Source organism: Chiloscyllium plagiosum, unplaced genomic scaffold, assembly GCF_037043375.1.
Source record: "Chiloscyllium plagiosum isolate Xiang-an unplaced genomic scaffold, Cpla_swu_hap1 HiC_scaffold_18, whole genome shotgun sequence".
Classification (NCBI taxonomy): domain Eukaryota; kingdom Metazoa; phylum Chordata; class Chondrichthyes; order Orectolobiformes; family Hemiscylliidae; genus Chiloscyllium; species Chiloscyllium plagiosum.
In genome coordinates this window covers 88,921,386-88,948,060 of record NW_028270156.1, presented here as the reverse complement: position 1 = coordinate 88,948,060, position 26,675 = coordinate 88,921,386, and the positions used below count along the sequence as shown (strand labels likewise).

Here is a 26,675-nt window from a genome sequence, read left to right as displayed (position 1 = left end):
AATGTTCTTTTACATAAATCAGCATTGTAATGAACAAATAGAACAGCATAGTGTCCAAATACAGATCCTAGTGTTTCCAAAGCATAGAAAGTTTATTAATATCTTAACTTGACATTTGCATATCTCTAGTGGCTGATTTTGTGGGTGGATGAATGAGATGCTGCTGGGGAACGGTGTGTAGGGGGATGCAGGTAGTGTTGTAGATGGTACAATAATTGTGATTCTGAAAAAACTGCACAAAGCTGGTATCCCATTATCAGGTCACCTTTTATCTACATGTGCACTGTACACTGGCTGTGGGTAGCCAGCTCAGAATCAGTCCCTGAAGTGAGGAGACTGAATTTCCTATTTTTTTTTTCTTTTCTCTTAAACTATTTCAGATGGTGGTAATTCTGTGTGAAATTGTGCTCTGTTATTATCCTTATGCAGCCTGTTTCAGAAGTCAATTGCTCATTCATTCTCTTTGCCCAATCTGTCTAAATCATAGAATCCCTACAATGCAGAAGGTGGGCCATTGGGTCCCTTAGCTTGTTGTCAAGGAAGAGCTGAATCTCATGGTCATTTGTACTATTAACAGACTTGTATAACAGATCTGTGTAATCACTGGATGGCCGTCTGTGAAAAGGATTGATGTTTACACTCAGAACCGCAATCAAAAAGTAAAACTTGCTGACTTTACAGGTTCATGTCAGTCTCATTCATACCTTGTGTTGATCCCGTGGGAATTGTGTGAAATAATTGCTGAAATAGGGAAGGGTCCAGCAATTCCTTTCCCTCCAGCTCAGTCTGAACAGCATCAAGAAGCTGTGACTCTGGGACTGGATCAGATCTGCAGCAATCTCGGCTGGTTCTAACAAGTCAGTCTGACAGAGAGAGAGAGAGGTTTGTATGTGGATGTGGGGATGGCACGGGCTGGGTCCTGGTCACTGGATATCCCACACTTAGTCTTGGTTCAACCCTCCCTGTTCCACTAAGCTGCCATCATCTGACTGGTCGCACTGTATACTGCAAAGGTTGTGCATCCTGACAACATCAGCCTCTAAAAATTGTCAAATACCTAATAAAGGTGTGCCAGTACAGCTACAGTGCTGGCGTGGAATACAATGTCTACAGTATGAGAAAACTGATGTATGGACAGTCCACAGTGTGCAACGTATTTACTATCTACAGTAATACAATATCTACAGTAACATCTATAATATTTGATAACTAATATACGGACACTCTGTAGTGTGCAAAGTGTGAACTTTCAACAGTGATTTCTGTCTACAGTGTGTGACAATGACATGTGGACAGTTAGCAGAGTGCACGTTTGTATTGTCAACAGTGTGGGAGACTGATATTTGAATATTTAGCTGAGTGCAGCCTGAATTGAACACATGGGTGCACAATGAGGTGCTGGGTCCTTTCCAGTCTTTACCATTGGACGATGCACCATTTGTTGAACTCTAAGACTGAATGGAGCCTTGTGGAGATCTGTGTTAGAGGCGAATATTTAACAGACAAATCGACAAAATTGCTGTTGGACACTGACAAGTTGACCTGACCCTGCAACCCGACATGAGATAGGGACCAGAGATGGTCAAAGTGAAATTACAGTGAATGCAGTGGGAGCATCAAAAAATGGCCTTTTAGGGACTGGGAGGGAGATTACTTAATTAATCTTCCCTTACAAATGTGATTTCTTGCAGAGTTTTGTTAGCGGGATCTCTGCAAGTGTCGGGGTCTCCAGTGTATTTGATGAGAGTGGGACAGGCACACATTGTGCAGATGGTAACTGGTTCCAAACTACGACCTGATCCTGACTGATTTTACACACACTGTTGATGCAGATCCTGTCATTCCCACAGGGGAACAGCTACAGCGCTGACCAATCTCTGACCCAGTATCAAACACAGACTGTCAGTAAAGTCTAACGCTGGGAATAATTACACACTTGAACATATGTTTATTACACAAATAACCATATGTTTATGACAAATTGAGTATAGCTTTATGTACAACTGAAGACAGGTAGTAATAAGAAATAATTAATAACAAACAGGTTTATTGTAAAATTGAACAAATTGCAGAGTATGGAGTACAGGAGTTGGAATGCCTTGTTGCAGGTGTACAAGAGCTCTTTGAAGAAGTAACAAAGAGGATTGATGAGGACAGAGTAGTAGATGTGATCTATATGGACTTCAGTAAGGCTTTGACAAGGTTCCCCATGGGAGACTGATTCGCAAGGTTAGATCTCATGGAATACAGGAAGAACTAGCCATTTGGATACAGAACTGGCTCAAAGGTAGAAGACAGAGAGTGGTGGTGGAGGGTTGTTTTTCAGACTGGAGGCCTGTGACCAGTGGAGTGCCACAAGGATCCTCTACTTTTTGTCATTTACATAAATGATTTGGATGTGAGCATAAGAGGTACAGTTAGTAAGCTTGCAAATGACACCAAAATTGAAGGTGCAGTGGACAGCGAAGAGGGTTACCTCAGATTACAACAGGATCTGGACCAGATGGGCTAATGGGCTGAGAAGTGGCAGATGGAATTTAATTCAGACAAATGCGAGGTGCTACATTTTGGGAAAGCAAATCTTAGCAAGACTTATTTACTTAATGGTAAGGTCCCAGGGAGTGTTGCTGAACAAGGAGACCTTGGAGTGCAGGTTCATAGCTCCTTGAAAGTGGAGTCGCAGGTAGATAGGATAGTGAAGGCAGCGTTTGGTATGCTTTCCTTTATTGGTGAGAGTATTGAGTTATAGGAGTTGGGAAGTCATGTTGCAGCTGTGCAGGACATTGATTAGGCCACTGTTGGAATATTGCATGCAATTCTAGTCTCCTTCCTATTGGAAAGATGTTGTGAAACTTGAAAGGGTAAAGAAAAGATTTACAAGGATGTTGCCTGGGTTGGAGGATTTGAGCTATAGGGAGAGACTGAACAGGCTCCGGCTGTTTTCCTTGGAGCGTCGGAGGCTGAGGGGTGACCTTATAGAGGTTTACAAAATTATGAGGGGCATGGATAGGGTAAATAGGCAAAGTCTTTTCCCTGGGGTCGGGGAGTCCAGAACTAGAGGGCATAGATTTAGGATGAGAGGGGAAAGATATAAAAGAGACCTAAGGGGCAACTATTTCACGCAGAGGGTGGTACGTGTATGGAATGAGCTGCCAGAGGAAGTGATGGAGGATAGTACAATTGCAACGTTTAAGAGGCATTTGGATAGGTATATGAATAGGAAGGGTTTGGAGGGATATGGGCCGGGTGCTGGCAGGTGGGACTAGATTGGGTTGGGATATCTGCTCGGCATGAACGGGTTGGACTGAAGGGTCTGTTTCCATGCTGTACATCTCTATGACTCTATGACATGAGTGAGGTCACATTTGGAATACTGTACACAGTTCGAGTCACTCTACTATAGAAAGTAACTATTAAACTAGAAAGAGGGCAGAAAGAATTTACTAGGATGTTACCTGGACTGGAAGGTTTGAGCTACAAGAGATGAGATAGGATGGGACATTTTTCCCTGGAGTTTAGGAGATTCAGGGGTGACCTTATACAGAACTATAAAATCATGAGAGGCGTAGATAAGGTAGGTCGCCAGCAGCTTTTCCCCAAGGGAGTCTAAAACTCTGGGGCATATGTTTAAGGTGAGTGGAGAGAGATACAAAAGGGCATAGAAAGGCAGTTTTCTTCACACTGAGGATGGTGAGTGTCTGGAATGGGATGCCAGAGGTGGTGGAAGTGAGTACAATTTTATCATTTAAGAAACATTTAGACAGGTGTATGGATGGGTTAGATACGGGGGTACATGGACCAAACACAGGCAAAAGGGACTAGTTTAACGGTGAAAACTGGACAGCATAGGCACGCTGGCCGAAAGGCCTGTTTCTATGACGGCGATCTCTCGGACTCTTTTATAAAAGCTTCACAATCACAGCTCCATCTCCCTGTGCTCGACGGTGAATATCACCCACACACCAACACACACCAGCTGCTACTGAAAGTTTCTATTGAATACTCCACATCGTTCCCATTCTATTTCGGAATTCCAGGAATTGCTTTTCTTGAGCCAATGTAATATCTCATGTGTTTCACTTGATGGAGGTGAGAGAAATACACCTCTCAGTAATATCAAGTCCAAATAGTTGGCAATTTCTTGATCCTTTGATCACACAAATACTTGGACACCAGCCCTGCATTCTCTCAGTGATCGGAGCTGCTTCTTTCCATCTGAACTGAACTGATTCCTCCATAATCTAAGAAAGAAATTAATGATTAATAACCAACCAATTAATAAAGTTAAAATGACAGAATCATTCATAATTTTCCAATTGAAACACACATTTTGAAATCAAACTGTGAGCAGCTACACAGTAACAAATGGGTGTAAGTGGTGGGGGAAAGAGAATCTAATGAGCTGCTGCACACACAGACAGTGCTGTAAGAAACTAAGGTGTTGATATTTGGGGAATGATGTAAATTGAGGATGTAGTTGGAGGGGGAAATCGCATTGGACTTGTAATGCAGTGACCTAGAGTACAAATGCCAGCAACTGGCTGAATTTTATCTCAAATAATTAAACCATCTGGAATTGAAAGTTAGTTTCATAGTCACCATTTTCATAGAACCTAATCAGTGATTGCTGTAAATACACATCTGCTTCACTCATGTCCATCACCAAAGGGAATCTGGGAATCTTACCTGGTCTGGCCCAGAGGTATTTTCAGAAGACATTAAATAGTTCTGACTGATATACAATGTGTTTAAAGATGTATGTTTCAGATATGAATATGAAATGAAAATGGGATGGATATGTGGTTTCAACTTTGGCACTGAAGCTTACAACACACGTAATTAACACGGTAATGACTCCTTCCTAACGACTGGTATCAAGACAGATATGGGCAAGGATTTTTATTTTGCTGATTTTACATCACTTCACACTGAAATGTTGATTGCATTTTGAACACCATCTCAAAGAAGTGCTTCAAATGGCAAGGACGGAGAATAGATTCCGACTGGGGAGCATCAGATTCTCAGTAGCAACACAAGGGACCAAATTCGTGAGGACATTGTCAACCAGACTAGACCTGAAACTCGCGCAAAGGGAACCAATAAGAGATAACAACTTGTTTCAACTTAATGAGATGGGAATCGCGGAGGCCATGGGACTCAGCAGGAGAAAGAGCATCCACCAGAGGGTGGTAGTGAGAAGTGACTGAGGAAAATTCTGGGAGTTGAATCACTAGAACAGGGAAGGAGATTGCTGAGTATTCAGTGTCAAAGAACAGCTGGATTAACTCCTGGAAAGGGAGGGTGAACAGCAGTGTGTGTGATTCAGGTGGGAGCTAACCATCAACAACTTTAAGGCAGAGCAAAGAGAGTCTTTCAGCAAGGTGATGGTCCTCCAGGAGCAGTTGATGTTTGTCTCGTTGTGCGTCCCGGGGAACAGACTGTAGAGCACAGTGCGTCATGGAACTGCTCAGGATGAACCTTGACAAAGGCCACTGCATCTTTCTCCAGACTTCCTTTGCAAAGACAAATTCCAGAAGAAGATGTGTGACAGTCTCTCTCACCCCCACAACCCCTTAGAGAGTAGCATGCTGAGGCGAAGAGAGTCTGGGTTCGAGAGAGGCAGAGAGAGAGAGAGAGACAGACAGACAGAGAGAGAGAGACAGAAAAAGAGAGAAAAAAAAGAGAAGAGGATTCAACGACAGGAGCAGGGCTGTCTAGTTGCCTACATGCAGTGCCTTGGTGAGACCACACCTGAAGTCATGTGTATAGTTTTTGTCCCTTATCTAAGGAAGGACATTCATGCATAGAAGGAATACAACAAAGGTTTCCCAGACTGACTCGTGGGATAGCAGGACTGATGAATGAAGGGAGACTGGATCAGTTAGGACTATTTTCACTGTAGGTTAGAATAATATGGGGCACCTTTTAGAAACCTACAAAATTCTAACAGGAAAGGTCAGGGTAAACACAGGAAGGATGTTCCCAAGGTCCAGAACAAAGGGTCAATGTCTAAGGATCTGGGGTAGGCTATTTGGAGCTGAGCTGAGGATAAATTTCTTCACTCAAGTTGAAGTGAGTCTGAGAAATTCCCTGTCAGAGAGAGTGTTTGTTGGCTAAAACACTGAATGGTTGGAAAGAAAAAGTTACATATTGTTCTCAAAAAGAACAGAAATTTCTGGTGAAACTCAGCAGGTTTACAGAGAGAGAAACAGAGTCAGCTGTGAAGAAGGATCACTGGACTCGAAACATTAACTTTATTTTCTCTCCACAGATGCTGTCAGGCTTGTTGAGTTTCTTCAGCAATTTTGGCTTTTGTTTCAGGTTTCTACTATCTGTATTTCTTTGCTTTAGTATGTCATGTTGTGGCTGTGCAGGCCATTGCTTTGGCCACTTTTGAAATGCTGCATGCAGCTCTGGGCTTCTTGCTATAGGAAGGATGTTGTGAAAGTTGAAATGGTTCAGAAAGGATTTACAAGGATGTTGCTGGGGTTGGAGGGTTTGATCTAGAGGGAGAGGCTGAATAGGCTGGGGCTGTTACCCTTGAAGCGTGGGAGGCTGAGGGGTGACCTTATTGAGGTTTATAAAACAATGAGGGGCATGGGTAGGGCAAATAGACAAGATGTTTTCCCCAGGGTTAGGGGAGACCAAAACTAGGGGGCATAGGGTTAAGTTGAGGGGGCAAGATTTAAAAGGGTCCTAAGAGGCAACTTTTTCACACAGAGGGATGGTATGAGATTAGAGTGAGCTGCCAGAGGAAGTGGTGGAGGCTGGTACAATTACAGCATATAAAAGGCATCTGGATGGGTTTATGAATACGAAGGGTTGATGGGGATTAGGGCCAAATGTTGTCAAATAGGGTCTGTGATGATGCTGCTCCTTTAACAAGGTTCTATTGTACTTGGTTTTCTTCCCCCCAGAGAGATCGTAAAAGACACAGGTTCCAAAAGGTTTGGGTTTCAAAGGGTTTTACGGCCAGTTTGATTATAGCTACAGATACTGCCTCCAGCAAAAAGTTTTATTTTTAAAAGAATTTGTGCAATGAAAGGTGAATGGTCACTTCCGCCAGCTCAGCTTTTCTCTGGTTTGATTTGGTTTTTGGACGTCTGGCTATTCACTGAAAGCAGGCAGGTAGTGTTTTGAGGCTGCTGATCCAAGAAACAGTTACGTGAAAGAAGCAGGTTCGTGCTGATCCTCTCTGTCTGACATCTCTCTCCTGTAAGACCCTGTGTTGATGCTACCTTTTGTGCCACGAGGTGTTTATGGGGATTGTTGCAAGTATAGGGAACAACAGGTAAAGTCTGTTTGGTTTTTGGATAAGTGAGGTTATTTAGTGGGCAGCACGGTGGCACAGTGGTTAGCACTGCTGCCTCACAGCGCCTGAGACCCGGGTTCAATTCTGGCCTCAGGCGACTGACTGTGTGGAGTTTGCACATTCTCCCCGTGTCTGCGTGGGTTTCCTCTGGGTGCTCCGGTTTCCTCCCACAATCCAAAAGATGTGCGGGTCAGGTGAATTGGCCACGCTAAATTGCCCGTAGTGTTAGGTAAGGGGTAAATGTAGGGGTATGGGTGGGTTGCGCTTTGGCGGGTCGGTGTGGACTTGTTGGGCCGAAGGGCCTGTTTCCACACTGTAATGTAATCTAATCTGTAATCTAATCTAATTCTGCATTCGGTTCTCTTTTGCTTCTATTTCATTGACTAATCTTGTAAATAAATTTGGTTTTGTTTAAAATGAAGTGGTTTGACCAATGGCACCTCTCCTGGAATATCCACTTTACACCTTCTTAAAACAACGAGCAATGTTAGGGTCTGGGCTACTTTCTTGAAATGTTTTGAGGGGGTCTGGCCTGGTCCATAACAAGTCAGAGACATGTACAGCACAGAAACAGATCCTTCAGTCCTACTCGTCCATGCTGACCAGATATCCGAACCTAATCCAAAAATCATTCAACACCAGGTTATAGTCCAACAGGTTTAATTGTAAGCACTAGCTTTCGGAGCACTGCTCCTTCATCAGGTGGTTGTCCGGAACAGTGCTCCGAAAGCTAGTGCTTCCAATTAAACCTGTTGGACTACAACGTAGCGTTGAGTGATTTTTAACTCTGTATACCCCAGTCCAACACTGGCAGCTCCACATCCTAACCTAATCTAGTTCCATTTGCCAGCGCTTGTCCCATTTCCTTCCTATTCTTGTGCCCACCCAGATGCCTTTTAAACATCATAATTGTACCAGCCTCCACTATTTCTCTGGCAGCTCATTCCATACACGCACCACCCTCTGCATGAAGAGGTTGCCCCTTAGGTCCCTTTTCGATGTTTCCCCTCACCCTAAACCTACGCCCTCTAGTTCTGGACTCCCCCATCCCAGAGAAAGACCTTGTCTACTTACCCTAACCATGGGACTCATTATTTTATAAACCTCTATAAGGTCACCCCTCAACCTCCGACGCTCCAGAGAAAACAGAGTTTATTCAGCCTCTCCGTACAGCTCAAAGCCTCCAACACTGACAACAACTTTGTAAATCTTTTCTGAACCCTTCCAAGTTTCACAACATCCCTCCTCTCGGAGAGAGACGAGAATTGCACAGAATATTACAAAAGTGGCCTAACCAATGTCATGTACAGCTTCAACATGACCTCCCAACTCCTAGACTCAGTCCTCCGACCAATAAAGGAAAGCATACCAAATGCCGCCTTCACTCTCCTATCTGTGACTCCACTTGCAAGGAACTAAGAACCTGCACTTCAAGGTCTCTTTGTTCAGCACAGTCCCCAGGACCTTCCCATTAAGTGTATAAGTCATGCCCTGATTTGCCTTTCCAAAATGTAGCACCTCACATTTATCTAAATTAAACTCCATCTGAACTAGATTAATTTGGGGTATCTGTTCGACATGGACAGTTAGACAAAAGAGCCTGTTTCCATGCTAAACATCTCTATAACGCCAGGCAGATAAAGTTCTTAAGGGTTAAAGGGGTCAAAGATATCAGGGAGAAAACAGGAACAGGGTTCAAAGTTGGATAATCATCCATGGTATATATAATGATAGATCAGGGTCTATGGGCTGAATGGCCTGCTGCTGCTCTGATTTTCTATGTTCCGGTGAATTAATATGTTAAGCACCCCTGAAGAACTTGCTGTGGACATGACTTAAGGAAATTATTGTTTACAATACAATGGAAATGTTTAATGTTTTAACATATGCACTCACTGAATCAGCTCCAAATTCTTGCAGTCGATGATGAAGTTTCTCATTTTCGGAATGCAATCATCAGTGAATTTATTTCCATCCAGGTATAGCATTGACAATGATTCGCTCTGACTAAATGCCATCCTCAGGTCTTCAATGCAAGCAAATGTCAGATTGTTATCCTGCAAACTAAAGATTGAGAATTACAAATCAGTTTTCAATACAGCTCGAAAAGATAAAAGAAATTCCACTGAGAAGGAAAAGCAATAATTGGATCAGCATAACAAAGTGAGAAAGCTTTTGAACCATCAGCCTCCTTTTCATTTTATTTGACTCAGTAATGACGAACTAATAATCAATTAACTTTAATGCTTTTAGTCTTTAACACTATTATTCCTTAATTGAAAGACATTACTCTTAATTTTGAAAAGAATATGTGTACCTACAGCCTCACAGAATCAAACAGGGTACAGTGCAGGAGGAGGTGATTCGAGGCTCCGAATGAGCAATTCACTTCCTGCCACTCTGTATCCCGTATCCCTGTGCACTGGGCCTTTCCAGACCAAAGTTTAATTCCTTTTTGAACACTTCAGTTGAACCGGCCTCTGCCATGATGTCAGTCAGGCACAACATTCCAACCTTAACCAGTCACTGTGCAGAAAAGATTATCTCACATTGTTCTTGCTTCTTTTGGCAATTTCTTGAATTTTTGTGCTGATATACTTGATCATTTCATGGCAGTGAACAGTTTATTGCTACCGACTCTTTCCACTGTCATTATCATTTTTAATACTTCATTCAAATTACATCACAGCTTCCTTTCCTTAATGGAGACAGATCCAATGTTTGCAATCTATCTTCAGACCTTATGTTCAGGATCCATGAAATCCTTTTCATGAGACATTTCTTCCTTTCTCCGATGCCCTGCATCTCTCCTCAAGCATTGTAACAACGTGGGATGTAAACACATCAGCTTAGGCCAAATTTTATTAATTGAACAAAAAAATTAACTTTTTTACTTTCGTCTCTGAATCTTAACAACTCTTTTTGTTGAGAATCTGAAAATTGTCCTTCTCTAGTTGGAAGAAGTGTGGTTTGAACAGGCTCCTGAATGAATGGCTTAACTGTAACTTTAAAATAATGCTCTTTCCTTGATCTTTTAGCTAACGACCCTGTCCCATCATTCAGCATTTTAAACATCTCCATTGGTTACCATGTGACCATAATTTCCACAAAAAGATTCTGATTCAATTTCTCCCTCATATCTTCCTGTTGAAATTTGATTGCAGTCTAATATATACTTGTTGTGCAGAACAGAACAGAATACTCCAGATGCAGTCTAGCAAGATCGAAGAATGTGGTGCTGGAAAAGCATAGCCGGTCAGGCAGCATCCGAGGAGCAGGAAAATCGACATTTCGAACATAAACCCTTCATCAGGAATCCTAATGAAGGGTTTATGTTCAAAGCATCGATTCTCCTGCTCTTCGGATGCTGCCTGACTGGCTGTGCTTTTCCAGCACCACACTCTTGACTCTGATCTCCAGCATCTGCAGTCCTCACCTTCCCCTATATTTTCAACAGTGGTCATGCCAAAGATACAGCAAATTCCCGACTTGCCGCAAATCATTGCACATAAAATTTGGGGTTAATGTTGGGAAGATTACCTACTCCAATCGCTTTGTTTTGCATTCCGAATGCGCCAATGATGCAGACAAAATGTTGACTCCTGTATCTCCAATGTTATTGTCATTCAGCCTAACAGCCAAGGAAAAAAAAAAACAATCAAGGAGTGGGAAATCTCTCCGATTAACATAACATAAAATTCACCTTACAGAAACTCCATCCAATTGTTTCTCATTGACACACTGAGGCATGGGCAGATCGAACAGTGTTGTGCAGTATTAGAAAACAGATTGAAATCTTGCATAACTATTCTCACTGAATTAGTTGGTGACCAGTGAACACATATTTCAAACAATAGATTAATTGTTTGGTGAAAAATGAGAGGTGTACAGTTCTTATCATATATTTTACTCAGTAAATTGCTGTTACTCGTTCACTGACTGAAAGGCTATTGACAGTACAACCCAGCACAACTCTGAAAAGAGGAATTTGATATATACCTGAAGGAGAAAACATGTGATAGCTTTGAGGGAAGAGGAGGGGAATAGGATGAAGTGTGTAGGCCATTTAAGGAGCCAGTGCAGACATAATTGGCCAGATGGCCTTATTATGTACTACCCATTTTATGACCTGGAAATAGAATATATATTTTAACCCAAAACTGGACACATAGGATTCAGGGAGAGCTTGCCAATTGGATACAAAATTGGCTTATCAGGAGACAATGTGGAGGGTTGTTTTTCAGACTTGGAGGCCTGTCACCACCGATGTTCCACGGGGATCGGTTCTGGCTTGTGTTTTGTTTGTCACTTATAGAAACGATTTGGATGAAAATACAGGAGGCATGGTTAGTAAGTTTGCAAATGATATCAAAATTGGTGGCATAGTAAAGAAGATGATTTTCTAAGGGATTTTGACAAAATGGGTCAATGGGTTGAGAAATGGCAGATGGAGTTCAATCTAGATAAATGCATTTTGATACAACAAACTTGGGGAGAGGTTAATCAGTTAATGGGAGGGCTTTGGACAGTGTTGTACAACAGAGGGAGCTAAGGATTCAGGTACATAATTCTTTGAAGTTTGTATTGATGAGGCCTCTTCTGGAATACTGTGTCCAGTTATAATCACTTAGGTAAAAGAAGAATATTGTTAAGGTGGAGGAGGTTCAGAAAAGGTTTACCAGGAAGCTTTGATATGGAAGGTTTGAGTTAGAAGAAGAGGCTGGATAGACTGGGATTTTTTTCCCACTGGAGCATAAGAGGTTGAGAGGTGACCTCAGAGGGTTATAAAATCATCAGCGGTATAAAAAGGCTTAATGGTAGGTGTCTTTTCCCGAGGATGGGGGATTTCAAGACTAGGGGCACATTTTTAAGGTGAGAGGACACAGAGTTAAAAAAGTCACAAGAAGAAATTTTTTTAAACTCGGAGGGTAGTTCCTGAGGAAGTGGTGGATATGGGTGCAATTAGTGGCAGATGGAGTTTAATTCAGATAAATGCAAGTTGCTGCATTTTGGGAAAGCAAATCTTAGCAGGACTTATACACTTAATGGTAAGGTCCTAGGGAGTGTTGCTGAACAAAGAGACCTTGGAGTGCAGGCTCATAGCTCCTTGAAAATGGAGTCGCAGGTAGATAGGATAGTAAAGAAGGTGTTTGGTATGCTTTCCTTTATTGGTCAGAGTATTGAGTACAGGAGTTGGGAGGTCATGTTGCGGCTGTACCAGACATTGGTTAGGCCACTGTTGGAATATTGTGTGCAATTCTGGTCTCCTTTCTATTGGAAAGATGTTGTGAAACTTGAAAGGGTTCAGAAAAGATTTACAAAGATGTTGCCAGGGCTGGAGGATTTGAGCTATATGGAGAAGCTGAACAGGCTAGGGCTGTTTTCCCTGGAGCATCGGAGGCTGTGGGGTGACCATATAGAGGTTTACAAAATTATGAGGGGCATGGATAGGCTAAATAGACAAAGTCTTTTCCCTGGGGTTGAGTAGTCCAGAACTAGAGGGCATAGGTTTAGGGTGAGAAGGAAAAGATATAAAAGAGACCTAAGGGGCAACTTTTTCACACAGAGAGTGGTACGTGTATGGAATGAGCTGCCAGAGGATGTGGTGGAGGCTGGTACAATTGCAACATTTAAGAGGCATTTTGATGGGTATATCAATAGGAAGGGTTTGGAGGGATATGGGCTGGGTGCTGTCAGGTGGGACTAGGTTGGGTTGGGATATCTGGTCGGCGTGGACAGGTTGGACCGAAGGGTCTGTTTCCATGCTGTACATCTCTATGACTCTAAAAGATATTTCGATAAATAGATGAGAAGGAAAGGTTCGGAGGGATATGGGCCTGGAGCAGGCAGGTGGGACTAGTTTAGTTGGGATTACGTTCAGCATGGACTGGTTGGACCAAAGGATCTGTTTCCATGTTATTTGACTCTATGACAAGTTGAACGCAAGACAAAAAATTGATTGTCTTATATCCAATTTTTTAAAACATTTGTGCAATTATATTGCATTGAACTCATCCATATGTAATCCAGCAAAGAGTAAAAGCAGTGGTTAATTGTGAGGCATTATTGCCCTGCCTGGATAACACAACAAAGAAAAAGACTTATAGACATCAATCAATCAATAAATTCCTGCTTCTCTGATGCATTTAACAATACACAAGCTATGTTTTCAGTTCCAAGCAGAATGGATAATTGTTCATCCCAACATTCATGTAAAATATGTGGTGATGAGCTGCCCAATCTCCCTGCTGCTGAGGTGAATGGTGAATTTTGTACTACCACAAAGGGCAGATCATGCCTCCTGTAAATCACAGACTGTTGAACCTCTATTTCAAACCCACCCTGACCCTCACCCGTAACAGTTTCAGATACATGAATGGCAGCCTTGCTGTGTTAGCAACGTATTCTGCATTGAACTAGGTACAGCATTCACTTACTATTTATCTAGTGAATGGTTGGGTCAAATACAATATCAGATTAGCTTTGGTTTGTAAAAGTAAACTACAAAGGATGATATTCATCTCTGCAATGGCACACAATTGGTGACAGAGGTTGGGTTCAACAGTTTGATTTGCCACCTGATCTCCATTGCTATTCTCTGTCAGTGAACTGTGTTCAGTCACACACCAGGTCTGTTCATTTAATTGAGGGCCTCTTAGGATTAGTGTTCAAACCTTCGCCAACTTTTCGTTGAATTTATTATTTTATCAATTTTGATTTGTAGCTGTGAACTGCAATGAGCTGGAGATGATCTTTGGATTGTGAACAGCAACTTGTGTTTCAACAAAACAAACAAACAAGCTGCTGTTTGTTCGTGAGGTGGGGCCTCACAGGTAATGGCAGGTTAGCTCTTGATCAATAAGATCCTGTAGATGATTCAGCACAGTGGGAGAGCAACACATTGAACCAGATAAGAAATGTTTGGGAATTGATCAGGCCAGTACCTGGGAATTGTTGTGAACAAGCCTGGGATACAACATAAAATCAAAAGAACTGTGGATACTGGACATAAGAAACAAAAACAAAAATTGAAGGAAAAGCACAGCAGGTCTGGCAGCATCTGTGGATAGATATATTTCGGTCCAATGAGCTTTCCTCAGAACAGCAATTTCCATTTGTTTTTGGGAGAGAACGAGATGGTCAAACATAGGCATAGATCACAGTTTAAGTTGGTTTTTGGGACTGTGCTTTTGAGAGAATGAACTTAGCTATTGACGCTACAGCATGAAGATTTAAATGCTCCCTGCCTAACCTTCCACTTTATTTCAGAATTTCAGTTCTCAGAGTGAATTCAAAGGTGGCACAGATCGATATCTTCAGAAAATTAACAAAGAAACCATTAAATATACATTGAGAGTAAGATATGAAAACCACTTAATCTGGCCAGTTTTGTTACTTTATTTTAATTATCCCTTCACTGTGTTTACTTGTCTGTCTGTCTGTCTTTTGTGTGAATTGCCCTGAAAACAAGGTTATTGGTTTCAAACTTTGTTGTTTAAGTTTGCTATGCTAAAGTTCCTCTTTTGATAATAAATTGCTTTTTTTTTGTTGTTTCAGTTATTAACCTACCGTCTAGGTTTCATTATCAACAGAGTCTGCGATTGGTTATAAAGTCTGGTTAGGAATTGCTGAGGTTAAAATATTTGAAGGTTTTAATTTTACTCTGTTGTGAACACAGAGGTACGATGATTTGGCTCAGTTCTTTATTTCCTTGTCATAGCACTAGTTAAAGACTCTGCCAGACTCCTTATGGCTTTGAATGTCTCACAGTGTAAGACCAACCAAGTTCGCCTGGTGCTTTTTTTTTGTTATAGTTAGAGCACTCAGTATCAAGGTCAATGCGGTAGTAGCGTTAAAAATAAATAAAAAACATGGAAAACTCCTTGACTCTCAGAAAAAAAACGAATAGTAATTGTGATTCAGCTACTATAGTGACAAGTGGCTCAACAGTTAGCATTGTTTCCTCACAGCACCAGGGATCTGGGTTTGATTCCACCCCTGGGTGACTGTGTGGAGTTTGCACATTTGCCCAGTGTCTGCGGGGGTTGCCTCTGGGTACTCCGATTTCCTCCCATAGTCAACTATGTGCAGGTTAGATGGACTGATCATGCTAAATTGCCCATAGTTTCCAGGGATGTGCAGACTAGATGGGTTATAGAGTCATAGAGATGTACAACAAGGAAACAGACCCTTTGGTCCAACTCGTCCATGTCGACCAGATATCCTTAATTAATCTAATCACATTTGCCAGCATTTGGCCCATATCCATCTAAATGATTCCTATTCATAAACCCTCCAGATGCCTTTTAAATGTTGTAATTGCACCAGCCTCCACCACTTCCTCTGGCAGCTCATTCCATACCCATACCATCCTTTGTGTGAAGAAGTTGCCCCTTAAGTACCTTTTAAATCTTTCCCCTCTCACTCCCAGATCCCAAGGAAAAGACCTTGCCTATTTACCCTAAACATGTTCCTCATGACTTTATAAACTCGATATATAAGGTCATCCTCAGCCTTCAATGCTCCAGGGAAAACAGTCCCAGTCCATTCAGCCTCTCCCTATAGGTCAAACGCTCCAATCCTGGCAACATCCTTCTAAATCTTTTCTGTAGCCTTTCATGTCCCTTAGGAAATGCAGGGATAGGGGAGGGGTCTGGATGGGATGCACTTCAGAGGGTTGTTGCAGACTAGATGGTCCAAATGACCGTTTTATGCTCTGTAGAGATTCTAAGTTCCTATGAAATTCATATCAGGTGGAATTTATAAGAGAAAATCAATGGGTCATTGCTGACATGTTATCTAATTTCACCCGGATCAATACATACCTTAGAACTTTGCACTTGTGGATTGCAGGGGCCAATCGTTTGATCCCCTCCTCCTGAATACAACATTTCTCCAAATTCAACTCCATCACTGATTCACAAAGTTGTACAACATGAGACATTACAAAACAGTCCATTGGGTTTAATCTCAGTGCATTCTTTGGATTGGAGTCCCCAAAGTTCAAACGCTCCACAGATCCAATGGTCTTCTGAACTAAAGCTCTATTCTGAGACTCCGACAAATAATGGAATATGTTCAGCAGTTTCCTCTTTCCAGTGGCTCTGTCCATGTTTTTGATTTCTGCCTGAACATTGGCCTGCAGCCAGTCTATCACCTGACAGGTCGTGTGATGAGACAGCGGACCCAGGAATGGTTCCAGATTTCGGGATGAAGTGGGTGTTGAAAGACCAACTAAAAATCGAATAAAAATCTCAAACCGACCATCATCCTTCGAAAAAGCACAGTGAAGCATTTCCACCACGTTCTGATGCTTTGGACTCAAATACTGAGCCAGGGCGGCCAAGAATTCCTGGATGGTAAGGTGGAGAAATGTGTACACAATGTTTTTAGCTGTGTCATCCCTTTCCAAGATCTCCATCATGAATCCTGAAATGAATTTGCTGGACTCCAGCTGATGCTGAATGAAGTGATTCTCATTAAAAACAATTCTCCTTTTCGAAACTCCCTGGTAAGCCAACTCCCCGAGTTGCTGTAAAACCATCCGCTGGTCCTCAACATCTCGCTTGTGGTTGTCCAAGAGATTGGAAAGGTAGATGGAGAAACGTTGAGTGATAGTTTTGGGAAGAGGTTGCTTGCACTTCATCTGTGTAAAGAGTGGGCCTAAGGTTGAGCAAATGATCCAGCAATATGAAGGGTTGTAGCACATGGTGTACAGGATCTCATTCTCCTCGATGTGTTTGCAGACATTGGTAGCGAGTTGCTCACTGCCAAAAAAACTTTCTGAAAAATTCTTTTCTTTCATCAGCAAGAAAGCCCAGGATCTCAGCCCAAAGGTTGACATTGGCCTTTTCCAATGAGTCAAGGGCAGTCGGCCGGCTGGTAACCAGCACAGAACAACCTCTGAGCAGCTGTTGCTGTACCAGGGAGTGCACCATTTCAAAAACTTCACATCTGCAGTCAGGCGCAACACAGTGATTCGCAGAGACATCACCAGCCACGCGGCCAGTGAAATCAATCTAGTGTTTGTACTCATCTAATCCATCAAAATAAAGAGAAGATATTCAGGTTTCATCCAGATATCTTCAATTATCTTTTCTAAATAAGGGTACTGATCCAATACGATTTCAGTCAGAGAAACGGCTCTGTTGATGGCATTAAGATTTCAAAATGTGAAATGTAGAACAAATTGGAACTGAGGATAGATGTTTCCTGCTGCCCATGCATGGACCATCCTCTGCACCATTGTTGTCTTACCAATGCCAGCCACTCCGCTAACCACCGTGGTGCCAGACAGGCTGGAGTGGCCAAGACTGCTCCTGAATAATTGATCAATCCGGATTTTTTCAAGTTCGCGGGTGAGGTACTTCCGCTGCCATTCTTCATGTTCCCTGCCTCTGGAAAGGAGCTCGTGTTCCACTCGTCTCCGTTCACGCAGAGTGGAAATAATGATAAGCTCTGTATATCGATCAGTGAGGGAAATGGTCGTTATTTTGCTGTCTCCTTTGATGGTGTGTTTGACCACATGCTCGGTTTGGTGGAGGAGGTGTTGCTTGTGTTGATCTTGTATACCTTTCATGACAATGATCAAAATTATGTTGGCATTGTTCTTATTTGTTAATTAACTACATTAAAACAATTAACGAGAAGCAAGGAGGAGTTTGAGTTGGGTAGCAATACAAAATATGTGAGTCGAATCCAAATTTTACTACGCTGTGCTAGAAATTAATCTTATCGAATAAATATTGAATTAAATTAAATATAAATCAGGGAGAATCAGATGGATTATAGTAGATTTTACATTATAACAGACAAGCCCCTCCACTCTATCGTCATCTCCATTTGAGGAGAATTTACCATTGGAACATGTGAGAAGCCAAATATTATCACATTGTTCACTTATTATTATTTCCTGTATTCATTTTTGTTTTGTCTGTTGTCCCCAGTGGAGATAGTATCAGAGTGTTTATAAGATTGATGTCTGCTTCAATCTCAGACAATTTATCCCTAATGTAAACATATGGCCCACTGGCTGAATAGGGACTGTGCATAATACTCACTTTTTCAATGCTTAATGTTGGGAACAGGATGACAAACCAGTGATACAATTAAATGTGCTATGTGAACCATAATTATAAAATAACACTGTCGATGTATAAGGATAACATTGGGATCTTCCACCAATTTTATCAACTCATTGTCCATTTCAGTGCGAAAGCTGAAGCCTCTCATTGTACAGTCTAAGATTGTATGTGAATGGACTCCCTATCTATTCTGAATCTTCATGTTAATCTACCTATACCCAGCTTGACCCCATATTTGATTTCATGTTTTAACAAGTCCGCGACATAGACGAAGCAAATCTTACCTCGATATGAGCCTAAATATGTTTCCAAGTCAACTAATTGCCTGGCCAGACAATTGAGTACAGTATTTGACACAGCTACTCTATGTCAGTAAGATTTCAGCAAATATGGGCTCTTCACAAATCCAATGTTTCAGCACTGTGTGTAGAAATGTGTTTCTGGGATATGTTAGTTATTGAAAGACAATTCCTTATCTAGTCCTGGTTGATCAATTCGGTCAAGCTAATATCATTGTAGCCCTATTTGTGCCTTCATTCAATGCCCAAACAACATGTGTGCAATCTGATACATGTTGAACTCTAGTACATATGCAGTTGGTAGAAATATGACACTTGGATGTTTAAAGATTCTGTTTCTATACGTGACCCATATCCACACTTTCTTTAGGTCACTGTGCGTTTCAAGTCATTGCCCAGGGTGGAGCCGACATATGAATCAAGACCTTCTTCAACCAGTACATACATATCAGTTCAGTCTGTCCTCACTATGGGACCACACTCTAACTTCTGTATTCATCAGATCTGACTTCATCAGTAACTAGTCTAGAACCAATTGTGATCCTATAAATGACATCATCTTTACTCAGTCTGTCATGTATATGATTTAAGCTTTAACTGGGTCTGGAGCTTTATGTGACTCCAGCCCAATACAGACTTTGTAGACTCCGAGACTCTGGCGATATTGAGGTTTACATTTGCATAAAGGCACCCGACGGCCTTGTATTGACAGTAAAAGCAAGACTTCTTTTCAGACCCTGATGTGACTGAAGGGAAAAGAAATAATGGCCTGACAAAGTACCAGGGAAGATCTTGAAACCAACTGACTTGCAAAACTGAATGTGACTTTGTGGTTCAGCATCTAAAACTGGAAGGTTGGGCTCAGTCTGCTCCAGAGCAGCTGGGAAAATCAAAATGAGCATTCAGCAATTTCCAACAAAGCTCAATATCACATATGTGGCATATAATCTGTGGCAGATGGAACACTGTCCATGCCCAAGTTCCAGTTCATTTGCTTCGTGTTGTAACTTGGATTGCATTTTATAGAAACAGTTCATGGTAATAATTTGGAGGGTTTGTTTCCTTTCAGTGATGAAATGTGAGACACAAATAAAATGTTAGAACTTAATTAATGCGGTACGTTTTTATGATTAACGATTACTTTTATTTTGACTTACCTTTGAGGTGATCTGATAGCTCTCCTTCCATCTCTCCGATGCGTGCATTATAAAGCAAGTCAAAACCTGGGAAAGATGTTTCATTTCATTAGTAGTGTGTGGCAGCCTCACCCATTAAAGAGGCAACCATGTTTGATTGCTAGAAATACTTGGACTGTACAATACCTCTGCTCTGAATTTCTTTCAGAATGAGTTTCAGTTTTGGCTTTGATTCTTGCATTTTCACCAATGTTTCCCAAAATATTCGTTCTCTGCAGCCATTGGTTTTGGTCACTTTGTTCAGAAGATGTTTTGTTGCTTCCTTTCTCTGTTGATGCTCTGACAGATTACAGATATACTGGAATAAAAGAGAAGAACAGGTAAAATAGAAAGGGAAACAGGAAAAGGGAAACAATAGATGAAGGAACGGAATGGAAGAATGAATTGAAGAAGGAAATGAGGGAAGAAGAAAGATGGGAAAGAAAGAAACAAAGGAAGAACAATGAAATAAACCAGAAAGAAACAAGAAAAAGAAGAAATAGAAAGGAAAACAATGAAAGAGAGAAAATGATAAACAGCAGTGTCGTAACTGTGAAAAGCTGTTACATTAATGATATTCGATTGGTGAAGAATATTCATCTCAGCACACTGATGAGACCTTGCCTCCACTTGTGAAGAAGAACTATGAGGGAGACAATAGTTGTAGGAAAAAACAAGGGCTGCAGATGCTGGAAACCAGATTGTAGATTACAGTGGTGCTGGAAAAGCACAGCAGTTCAGGCAGCATCCGAGAAGCAGGATAATCGATGTTTTGGGCAAAAGCCCTTCATCAGGAATAGAGGAATCTATTGGATATGACATGAAACTTGCAGTTAACAAGTCATGTGATAAACAAAACTGGACTCTACAATATTGGAAGTGGAAGTTTTGGGGTTTGGGTTTGAATCCATAACACTTGAACTATGATGCAAACATGAGATCAATGTTGTCACTTTAATAGCTTGTTGTGCATTGCCTTTGATGCTAGAACCACAACACCTTCAATGAATTCCTACATTAAAAGTGGACTAGTTTCACTGCTATATCCAAAGAAACAAAAAGGAAATCCAATTCAATAGATTAGAAATTTTGTAGGAAACATTGAAAAGTTTGTAATTGCCAGGATTTTATTACAGTAAGAATTGAAAGGATATCAACGGTCATTATGGTATTTGGGGCAATTTGGGTAACTAGTTCTGATAACATCATGAAACTCCAATAATTGAAGTCATAAATATCCTTCAGCTCACCAACAGACACAATATTAACATCACTGCAACTGCATGAAGTGTTGCCTTTTCAACATGTGTGCTTACAAAGAACAAAGAGAATTTACAGTCCAGGAATAGGCCCTTTGGCCCTCCAAACCTAAGCCGATCCAAATGTACTGTCTAAACCTGTCGCCCAATTCCTAAGCACCTGTATCCCTCTGCTCCCCACCTACCCATGCATCTGTCCAGATGCATCTTAAATAAATCTACTGTGCCTGCCTCTACCACCTCTGCTGGCAACGCGCTCCAGACACCCACCACCCTCTGTGTGAAGTACTGGCCGCGTGAATCCCCCTTAAACCTTCCATCTCTCACCTTGAAAGCGTGACCTCTTGTTATTGAATACTTCACCCTGGGTAAAAGCTTATCTCTATCCACCCTGTCTATATCCTTTATGATTTTGTAAACCTCAATCAGGCCCCCCCCTCAATCTCCTTTTTTCTAATGAAAATAAACCTAACCTACTCAACCTCCCTTCATAGCTAGCACCTTTCAGACCAGACAACACCCTCGTAAACCTTCTCTGCAACCTCTCCAAAGTGTTCACATCCTTTTGGTAATGTGGCGCCCAGAACTGTACACAGTATTCTAAATGTGGCCGAACCAATGTCTTGTACAATTTGAACGTGACTTGCCAGCTCTTATATTCAATACCCCGTCCAATGAAGGCAAGCATACTGTATGTCTTCTTGACCAGTCTATCCACCTGTGCAGAAACCTTCAGGATACAAAGGACCTGCACTCCCAGATCTCTCTGCTCATCAACTTTTCCCAAGGCTCTTCCATTCATCGTATAATTCACTCTTGAATTAGTCTCGCCTAAATGCATCATCTCACATTTGACTGGATTGAAAACCATCTGCCACTTTTCCGCCCAACTCTCCAGTCTATCTATACCCTCCTGTATTCTCTGACAGTCCCTTATGCTTTCTGCTACTCCACCAATCTTCATGTCATCTGCAAACTTACTGATCATACCAACAGTGCCCTCTTCCAGATCATTTATGTATATCTCAAACAACAGTGGCCCCAACACTGACCCCTGTGGACCACCACTGTCACCTTTCTCCATTTCGAGAAACTCCCTTCAACTACTACTGTCTGTCTCCTGTTGCTCAACTAGTTCTTTAGCCACCTAGCTAGAACACCCTGCACACCATGTGACTTCACTTTCTCCATAAGTCTACAATGGGGAACCTTATCAACTGCCTTACTAAAGTCCATGCATACGACATCAACAGCCCTTCCTTCATCTATCAACTTGGTCACTTCGTCGAAGAACTCTAATAAGTTGGTAAGGCACGATCTCCCCCGAACAAAACCATGTTGTCTAACACTGATAAGCCCATTATTTTCCAAATATAAATAGATCCTATCCCTCAGTACCTTCTCCAGCAACTTTCCCACCACCGACGCCAGGCTCACTGGTCTGTAGTTACCCACAATATTCCTACTACCCTTCTTGTAAAGGGGGACAACATGAGCAACCTTCCAGTCCTCCGGCACCTCACCTGTATTTAAGGATGCTACAAAGATATCTGTCAGGCCCCAGCTATTTCCTCTCTCGCCTCCCTCAGCAACCTGGGATAGATCCCATCTGGTCCTGGGGATTTGTCCACCTTAATAACCTCTAGCCTACCCAACACGTCCTCCCTATTTGTGTCAGAGTGATCCACTCCACCAAGGATATGCAAGTCCTGGGCCTCCTCCACCACTAAATCCTAACCACCTGATATCTGGAGGAAGAATGTCTCATCTTCTGCCTTGGGACCCCCCAACCACCCAGAATCAATATGGGTTTCACCATTTTCCTCATTTCCCCTTCCCCCACCTTCTCCTAGATCCAACCTTCCAACTCAGCACTGCCCTCTTGAACTGTCCTACCTGTCCATTTACCTCCTACCAATCTGCTCCACCCTCCTCTCCAACCTATCACCTTCACCTTTATCTACCTATTGCATTGCCAGCTACTTTCACCCACCCGCCCCCCCCCCCCCCCCCCCCCCCCCCCCCCCCGCCAGCCCAACCCTATCTCTCAGTCCCCTTGGTCCACCACCCCCCATTCCTGATGGAGAGCTTGTGCCCAAAACGTCGACTCTCCTGCTCCTCGGATGCTACCTGACCTGCTGTGCTTTTCCAGCACCAGAGATTCTGATCTCCAGCATCTGCAGTCTCACTTTCTCATCCTTAAAATTAAATTGGGCGATTTTTCTTTTTCAATTTCTTTCTGGTTAGTGCAGACATGCTGCACTGAATTGCTTTATTCTGTATCTTTATATTCCTATCGTACCAAACCCACAACCCTGATATTCAATCTACAAACAATCTGGACTTGGAAATATTCTACCTTTCATTCACTGCAGCTGTTTAATAATCCTGGATCCCAATCCTATCGAGAATTCAGCTAGATTACATCAAATCGAGTGCAATGCTTCATGAAAGCATGTCATTCCCAACTTGGCAAGAACAATTAATGACCGAGCCACTGGGGAGGAAACTTAATGAAATGATAAATTTGCATGTTATTATATTTCACTTTGATGTCATAATCATTATCTGACTTAGCTTGATGGTTCATGTTTCTTCCACCAAGGAATAATTTGTTTTTGGAATCATGAAATGTTTCCTTCACAGCTCTGGTCTTAATTTGTAAACATTTTCCCGAAGGTTTTTTTTTTACTGTGGAATAGCTGGCATGATATACTTTTATAAATGTATGTCATCTGCCCAAGCATGAAAGGCTCTTCCCTTTAATATGAATTGATAAATTTTCAATTCTTGGTGACAGGCATATTCACTATGGCAAAACTGTATTCATTACATGTAACTTGTTTTTGTTTTGTTTAAAAATATTTTGTAGTTGTAAGAAATCATTTTGAATGAACTCTGCGTGTTAATTTCAAGTCACATTTACCAGTTTGTTTTGTATTTTTTACAATGTGACACATGAGCACGTGGAAAATCTATATTATGATTTGACTAGAGACCAATTACTTCACCTAAAAAGTAGACACAGTGAGTTCAAGGAACTTAGTCAGTGAAAAAAGCTGAATAATTCTCCAGCAACAAACAGCAACAGATTTTACTTAATTATATTTATGACAGTGGGCCAAAATGTATGCACCGTTTATATTCAACATCCAGAATTAACAAGAGGCAAATATGGGAACAGACTTTGATAGAGCACACTACGGAGCATATTGATTAGCAAAAGTAATTAGAACAGTGTCCAGAGATTTCTCAGCTAAACTCACCGAACATGAATAACATGGAACACTACCAAGTCAAGAAAACTTCACAAGGGGTTGTAATTCCTCACTTTCAATGATCTGGACAGGACACTTCTTCAAGAGTCCCTCAACATTACCTGCCTCAGTGACATGAGTGGCACCTTCCTGGTACTTGAACTTGAACTTCATAAGGTGACCTGTTTAAAACTTGACAACATATTTCTTATTTTTTTTAGATTCCCCACAGTGTGGAAACAGGCCCTTCGAAGAGTAACCTACCCTGACCCATGTCCCTCTGACTAACGCACCTAACCTATGGGCAATTTAACATGGCCAACTCACCTGACCTGCACATCTTTGGACTGTGGGAGGAATCCGGAGCACCCGGAGGAAACCAACGCAGACACGGGGAGAAATGTGCAAACTCCACACAGACAGTTGCCGGAGGCTGGAATCGAACCTGGGATCTTGGTGCTGTGAGGCAGCAATGCTAACCACTGAACCATCGTGCCACCCCGTGACAATGTTTCACTTATTTCTAGGTCGAGCCAAACTTAGCTCTTTCAGTTCTGAATTACACAATGACCATAGTGTTAGGGCTTAAACCAAAAGCTGCATACAACATAAACTGAAGAATTCCATCATAATTGATTTGGAACTCACTGGGTATTCCAGCGTCTCCCTTAAAACTGCTGACACCAATCCCTCCCCACCATGGTATTTTTATTTGTGCTCTCTGCTAGGATCTTGTTGCTTGCAGAGCACACACAAGCTATTTTTCCCAGTGAAATATTCATCATGGCATTTCTTCCATCTCGCTAAAACTGATCTGGGGTATCCTGACATTCTCTGATATGTGGTTTTCATCATCACATGAGTTCATCCACTAACCACTAAGCCATGGGGTCCCACCTCACTAATTTCTATTTTGCTCTCAGTTCGTTATCGGTCCTTCAAGTAAACAACTTTTCATTATTGTTTTTTCTTTGAAAAAAATATTGTTTCAGTATTTTCTATTTTCTGGTGCATTTTTATTTTCGTACCCCTGACCCTTACTTTTATTGTTTTTCATATCATTAATGAGATGCACAACCTTGTTACTTTTTCTTAAATTTCCAAAGGTTCCTTCAATTACATGCCCACTTCAATCATTTTACTGATTAATAATAGAATAATGGAAAAATTCTATCATATAACTTACAGCGTAATTTCCATTGCTCAATGAATCAGTTGCTGTTAATGTCAGGGCAATGCTCTCCACCAAGTCTATATTGCATCCTCCAATCTCTCACAGTAGAATCGGGTAATCAGGTTTAACTCCCTGTCGCTGTCACTATTCAGCAATTGACTAATTCCTTTTCCATCATCGTCTGTCCGAAGAAAGTGAACAAAACATGCAATTAAAAAATCTAATGTAAAAAGTTAAAGAAATATCACACCAAAAACCTTCTATTTTCAACCATTGATACAAAATATTAATTTGCAATAAATAATTGTGCGATTTTACTCGCAGACTCTTCCTGTCTCTGTGTAGCAATTTCACAAGGATTAATGGTCTCTTTCTCCTCCTACATGACAGAGTCATAAACCTAAATTGTTTCAGTTCTCATTAGTTATTTCTAATCACTCTGCCCATAGATATTACACATTTAGGGTAGCAGGCTGAACTTGAACACACTTAAGAATTCTAACCCTGCACCATAGGAGCCCTTCATTGCTGTGTTTTATTAGTATATGTTTCTACCCAAAAGTGTTATCACATAAAAATGAGTTCTTTCCCACTGCAACTTCTTTTGTTGTTTTTTTTGTATAACGAGCAGCCACCACCAGTAAAAACTCATGTGTATCCAATTGATGATTTACAAGCGCAGCCTTTTTTGGGCAATGCAATACCAAATATAAACATGGCAGGGGACGTAGTAGGAAGAGAGGGAAGGGATAAAATTGAAATGGAGTTGGACGGGAAATAAAGCACTGTATGCCTCTGTGGTGTTCCATCCCTCTAAAGGCATTGAGATGGACATTCTGCGCCCCATCCCCAAGGACACCTGGGCTTGAATGGAACCACAGAAGGACAGATAGTTACCTCCCTCCACAGCCACACTGCCAGGACCTGTTTACAACCAGCGTGACCATCCAATTGATGTTACGAGCTGGTTCAGTAAACTGAATTTTGTGTTTCCATGTAGCAGGATCGTGAGCCGAGATGATCTCTCCTGCTGCCACAGATCATGTATGAGGGGATAAAACAACTGTTTTTGTTCATAGGTGGTCTGCCCAGTGGCCAAGCACCAAATACCATTC

General features: G+C 41.7%; 1 pseudogene; it reads right to left on the bottom strand.

Moving 5' to 3' along the window:
* Window positions 1-1,937: 1,937 nt before the first annotated feature.
* On the bottom strand, window positions 1,938-26,277 carry LOC148147043 (NACHT, LRR and PYD domains-containing protein 3-like; annotated as a pseudogene).
* Window positions 26,278-26,675: the final 398 nt, after the last annotated feature.